Genomic DNA, 6,695 nt, shown 5'->3' with positions numbered 1-6,695 from the left:
TTATGTTATTTTACCTACTTATTCAATTACCTATGTATACATTTTATTTTCCACTTCTATCGTCACTTTATTTTATTAATTCCATTCTGTACAATTATTTACTTTATGTCATTCTGTTTATGTTTTCTGTATTCATTGGTTGTTATCTTGTTCTGTTCTTAGCCCTGATGAAGGCTAGAAATTCTGGCCGAAACGTTGGCACGATTAAATAAGTTACTTCAACTTATTTGTGTTTTATTTTGACCGCACCACCCAACCATCTTCTCCTCAAGTAAAAACTTTTATTAGCGAGACAAATCCCAAAAAACAGCTTGAGCTAGCCAAATATTTTTTTGATAAATCCTTGGAATTCTGGAAAATATTATTTTGTTTAAATATGATTTAATATTTTCCGCTCTAATGGCCGCAAGTAAGTTTGGCCAAAACCTAACACTCCACATAGGACGCCTACTGTGAAACATGAATGTGTCCAACCGCGGTCAGATGGCAATGATAAATCACGATACGTACGATTACGTACATTGACATTCCCGAATCTAGAATGAATGTCCTCTCTCCACTACACACCTTTTCTAGGGCTTCTCGGCACATGATGGAACTGTAAGTGTCCCCCAGGCACCTCACTCCTGATATCTCTATCATAGGCTGATCGCAGCTCTTCCCCCTTCACTTTATAATTCAGCAGTATGCGTTGTCCTTTGCTGACATCCCCTTCAGATATCTCGCGCCTTCCTGTCACCATTTCCTTGCTTCCTTCTATCTCTGTTCCTTAGTTTCCATTCCTCTGTTTCCACTCTTTTCCCTTGTCTACATTGGTTCCAAGGCACCTCTTCTTCTTCTACCTCCGACACTTCCGATGATTCCGTGGATTCACTAGATGATCTACTCTATATCCGGTTGCTTCTCTGTATCTGTTGGCCCACATCTCTTCTTCGGTACATGTATGGCCACTGTTTAGCAATGTGCCCCTCATTTCCGCATTCGTAACATCTTGTGCGCGGGCACTGCGCTACCAGAGCCCTGTTTCAGAATGAAAGCTAATAGTATTAGATCAAAATACAAGTATATACACAACGTGTTAATTAAACTAATACTTTTTTATTTTCATAATAGTGATATTACAGGAATTAAAATGTACTAAAGTACAAGTTACTATTGTACAAGTCAGTGTAATTGTATTAAGTTAAATTGACAAGACTAATAGTATTAGTTCGTACTTTATTATAAAACAGGGCCCTGGTGTCCTATATTACCGCCTCCGTGACACTTGCGATCCTCTTGCCGACTGTTTTGTCTAGTTCAGTGTTGATTTTTTGCTCTCTCTCTCTCCCGCTAACTCGGCATTCTCGTCTTTACAAAGAATTATAAGTATTCCTAGGCCTATTGTATTCGATCCGAGTCCATCCCGGCTCTTCCACTTCCTTTCAGGCCGCCTGTTCCATTGGATAGGAATTGCGTTAGGATAAGTGTTTTATAAGTTTTATTTTCTTAACTACTGATCTATTATCATTGACCTCTTTTATATTCTCGTTTATTTGATTATGATAAAGATGTAAATTTTGTGGCGAATCAACTGAGTTACGCTAAAGAGCTACAAAAGTCATTCGCTCGCAAATCAAGAGATTTGGAAGCCTGATGCCATGGAATTCTTCTTAGACGAAAGAATAAATCGGATGGGACAAAGCTTCCAATTCTCTGGATCTGCGAATGCATAACGTTTTTAAGTCATAAGGCTGAGTGGATAGTCTTTTTACGGCCAAATATGATATTCTTGACCTAATTTTGATATAAGTTCGCCCAATAGTAAACACCTTCGAGGTTTGTCCTTTACCTGTGATGCTTTGGTCACGAGATTTTATTCTTAGTGCGAGCCTTTAGGCACATTCAGTTTTCATGAATGCGTGCTGCCTGCTGCTATTAGTACCCAAGCGGAATGGCATTGCGAAATACATCTTCCGCACTCTGAACTTCTTCGGAAATGTTGCTTATTGAGATTTGTTGGTTCACGTTTGGGACAGAATATTGAATCTTGATCTGTAACTTTTCGCAATTACTCGGGATTGGTAGAGGGCCTGATTTGCATTATATACCGGGCAAGCTAGGGTGTCTTCAAAAACTGTTCCGGGTAACCTACGGCAACCGAAAGGTTGAATTGAAAAGGCTGCCATAATGTAGGAAATACTAGCGCCATGGTCTGAATTGAATTGGGGGAGGGCTCCCATTAGAAAGGTACTACCAGCTCCCATGTGGCCTGCAACAAAAGAAGGGCCAACTCTCTCGGTGGCAAGAGAAGTAACCCAGACTAATGAGAAGATAGCCATCTTGTCTTCTGGGAGAAGCAGTCCATTCTTTATTTTTGTCTCTCATTAAGAATCTACCATGACTGAGTAGAACTCCCGGAGTTGTTCCCAGAAGCAGAGAGGAGAGAGGCCTAAGAATGTGGAGGGAAGAAAGAACCACGGAGTAAGTCCATCTAGCAATAGTTAACATCCACATCATCATCAACCACTTCAATTTTAAATCTTCAATTTTCATAGCCCAGTCATTCAAAATTTTACTATCCGTCTAATCATAAATGTTTTCTTTCGGTCACCCCTTACACCACTTGTAACATAAGCAATAGAAGTTCATTTCATTTAATCATGTCTCATTTTTTCAATTATACAGTCCACTCAAACCCAACCAGACAACCAAAAGTGTAGTGTCTGGCAATTCAGTTGAAGGTATACTTCATACAAAAATGTTTAATGTTTTTATGGCATTAGTCTTATGGTGTTGTACCCTTGGTCTTATTATCTGTTTCTGCTAAGAATGTATACTTAGAGCGGCTAAGGAAAAGAGGTAGAATGCTTTGTGGGTGGTTTATTTTGCGCTTAAAGGTTTTTAATCGTTCAATATACGTTGAATCTATGTGTTAGCCAATTTTCTTCTGTTGTCAATATAAGGTTTTATTGATTTCAGGCCTGATGATAATCATCTGCAGTGAGAGAATCGTTACATCCCAAAGAGCGAGTGGTACCTTCGAGGCAGGATAGAAATGTTTTCATTTATGATAACTTAGACTCATTGTGAACTAAATGTGTCACAGAATAGAAGCCACTCAATTGTATCGCTGTTAAATTCGGACAAATGTATTTGAGCTAATCGGGCTCTACATTAACTAGCAAACTAAAAAGTCTTTAATCAAATCTAGCAGTATTATAGCAGCATGGAAGAGTACACTGTAGATGTAGATGTAAGAGGAGAGGGGATGATGTAATTTTGGTAAATCACGCTCCTTTCGTAATAATATTTCTGTATGAATTTAAAGAGTGAACGATCTACTTTATTTAGAAATATGACTGAAACATTTGAGCGGGAGCAAAGATCTTTCAAGAAATCATAGTGCTCACAATCAAGAATTAGTTAATTTTCTGTATCAAGTGTAGAAACCGCCACTCCTATGAAGATAATTGTTATAAACCACTTTATCCTTTATTTAACTTGCTTTAATTTGAGTGTAATGACTGTTTAATAGTTCCTGGGATAAATTCATACGAATATATAGATGGTAAGTGGTGGTTCATAATCATATAATACCTATATTCTATTTCAAATTATGAATTGCTATGGTGAAAAGAATAGCTATAAGTGATTGGCAAAGGTGTCATCCTAAACCACAGGTCGTTTTCTTTTGACGATTTTATATGAACATTCTTTTCTTTGGGTTTTAGGCAGCTAAAAAGTCCCGCTCAATTAACCAAGTTATCGAATCAAATTATGTCTTCATTGCATCTACATTTTTGGGAATATTCCTGGTTAGAGTCATTGACAATGAACTGAAAATGGATATAAACTTGTTTTTTTATTCCCTGGTAATATCTGTTGTAGTAATATCTTTTTCCTACAACTTCGCACTTTGATCTACGTGTCGAATGAATACGTCAAAGTGTCCACAAAATTTAATTTTTATGTACCAACATTGATTTTTTTTATTCTGCTCAGTCATTTTCCCCTGTTTCTTATTATGTCTTTATCGCTACCGGAATGGAATTTTGGTAAATTTTCCACTCTTTTGGATTTTATTTTCCATGAAATCAGTGTAAAAATTAAAGGCCAACTCAAAATAAAACGTTGGTGGAAATATTGTTTCTTGTATTGGGTTTTGTTTTACTCACTGTGTAAGATTCTCATAAGATTAAGTATGATGGTAGAATACATAGCTATGTCTTTGTGCTGTGGACGATTCAGTCTATTAGTCGATACTGTGAGCGAAGGTTTTCAGTCCACCTCATTGTTCCTGCAAAGAATCAAGTATCCAGTCCCATCCAATAAATTGCCAATTCCCTAAAAACTCGTGGATAAGCCATTTTGTTTCCAATTCGAGTGAGATTAATGGCATCTATTGGCACCAATTGTTCCTTATCATTGCCTACAGTTACGTCTCTGCCATATCTCATGTTTATTTCATCTGCCGAACTGCCAGCTCAAGTACATTGGCTTCATATCACTTAATAGCTGGAGATGTCAAATTGATTTCGATTTACCTGCTCCCGGTGTGGGGCTTGACTCATAGTGCAGTTGTGGCAAATGACAAGGTACGTATCAATCATTTCTGATTGGTTTACTCTACAAAACAGGCAGACGATTCTTATCATTAATTACTATACTTAGCCCTTAGTTACGAAGCACACAGAACGCATTCTTTCTGCTCCGTGATTAAGCTATCTGATATTAATTATCTCTCGCAGAATGTGTAGTACTGCAGCAAGCCAGTTGATCGGCAGGTAGCGATTATTTAGTTTAAAATCGTAGTAGAAATTTAATCAATACAGATCACTAAATCGGTAACCAACTTTAAACTACTGGTTAATAAAATGAATAATCATTGTAAGACATTATATCTTACTATCATTTGTATTGTATTGGCATCGAGGAAAATAATATTAATTTTTCTAGCGTGATAATAAAGTAGAAAAGAGTACCGATATCGATGGAAATAATTACTGCTTAAAACATTATATATTAATAGAGTAGCTATTGAGAACCAAACTAACTTTGTATTAATCCCTTATGAGTGCAAAGTTTTGCATCAATTCGAATCAATTATTTATTATATCATTATATAACTAACAAAAAATATTCGATGTGGCCACTCACACAATTTTCTGAATCTCTTTGCATTCAAAAGTCAGGAAAAAGATGTCTGTGTCTTCAATAATATTAGTCCAATCAAGATTTTCATTAGACATATAATTATCTATAATTTGTTGCTTATTCCAATGTTCGTTTAGTAATAGTTTTCGAGTTATTCCAAAACAATTACTAAAAAGTAAACTGGTTATCACAGAGACCTTGCCAAAAAACCTACAAAAACATTTGTACTTTTATAAGTTGATTATGCTAAATAGGATCGGTGAGTAAACTACGACCAGTGGTTATTAATTATATATATTAATTTTATTAATATAATAAATATTATATCTGCTGAATGCTCCTCTAAATCGCTCAATTTGCCTTCTTGCCCATTGGAACTTACACTCTTTGCAGGATTTTTAACATTCAAAATTCACGGTAGACTAAAAAAAAAAATACATGCCAAAGTAAAGAAATTATATTTGTTATTCTCACAACAAAAAAGACTCAAATTTAAACGTGTTAAGTGTTCCACAAATAAAAAAATTTACTTGTTGAAATTAGAAAAATAAATTTCAGTCCAAAACAATAGAGGACCAAAATATATTTATTATTACTGTTATCAGCCCATAGGACCAGAATCGTGTTGGGACTAGGGGTTTTCAGAAATATGACAAGTGGAAAATCTAAAAAAAAATTACGCAATACAGAAGACAAATGTTTATATGAAATAATAATAACATTCGCCTGATTTCAAAAAATTGATTAATCAACTGTTAATTGAATCTTAAAAATTAAAAGAATAGAAAAATATAAGGATAGGAAAGTAAATAATAATAATGATAATAAAAAAAGTTGATTTTCTGATTAAATAATAAATGGTACTTGGTTTGAACCAAAGAAAAATATTTAACCATAACAGGTGATTATTTATGAAAATATAAAGAAAAAAATAAATAAATCAATATTCCTACATGAGAACTAAATCAATAAAATAATAATAAATTTAGTAGTAATAATAAATCAATAAATAAATTTAGTTGTTATTGTTATATTACTTGTTGTTACTCAACTTCCTCCTCACTACCCGAGGCCGGCGCAACTCTTTGCTTCTGTCTTCTTTTTGAAATGTTTGCATTTGCTGTTCTCGGGCATAATGACTGCCAGCTCGTTGATGTAGACCATGGCAAGTAACCATCTGTACTCTAGCGACTACACCAACTCGGAGAACGGAGGGGATCGGGTGCGACCTGATAGTGGCCTAATTTTCAAGTTCATTAGCACATATCATTAGTGTGCTCCATCATCATCTAATATCACATCATATAACGCTCCCTATAAACCTCAAAACCTCAACCATCACAATCCTGTTTTAAAATGATACCCATTTTAAGAGAATAACATAATCCCAACACACCGCACTTATTAGCTATCAAACTATAAATTCAAATTGGGACTTAAGGGGAGGGAAGAGTGTCAGATAGACATTCGTTTTTCTCTAATCCCATAGAAGCATTATTAATTTTGTTTTCAATTATGAATCTATTGTTTATTTATTAAATAATAATTAGCCATTTGTT

Source organism: Halyomorpha halys, unplaced genomic scaffold (genome assembly GCF_000696795.3).
Source record: "Halyomorpha halys isolate HHAL.00 unplaced genomic scaffold, Hhal_1.1 Scaffold1391.1, whole genome shotgun sequence".
NCBI classification, from domain to species: Eukaryota; Metazoa; Arthropoda; class Insecta; order Hemiptera; family Pentatomidae; genus Halyomorpha; species Halyomorpha halys.
The sequence above is the reverse complement of the archived record's forward strand: the minus strand, read 5'-3'. Positions refer to the sequence as shown.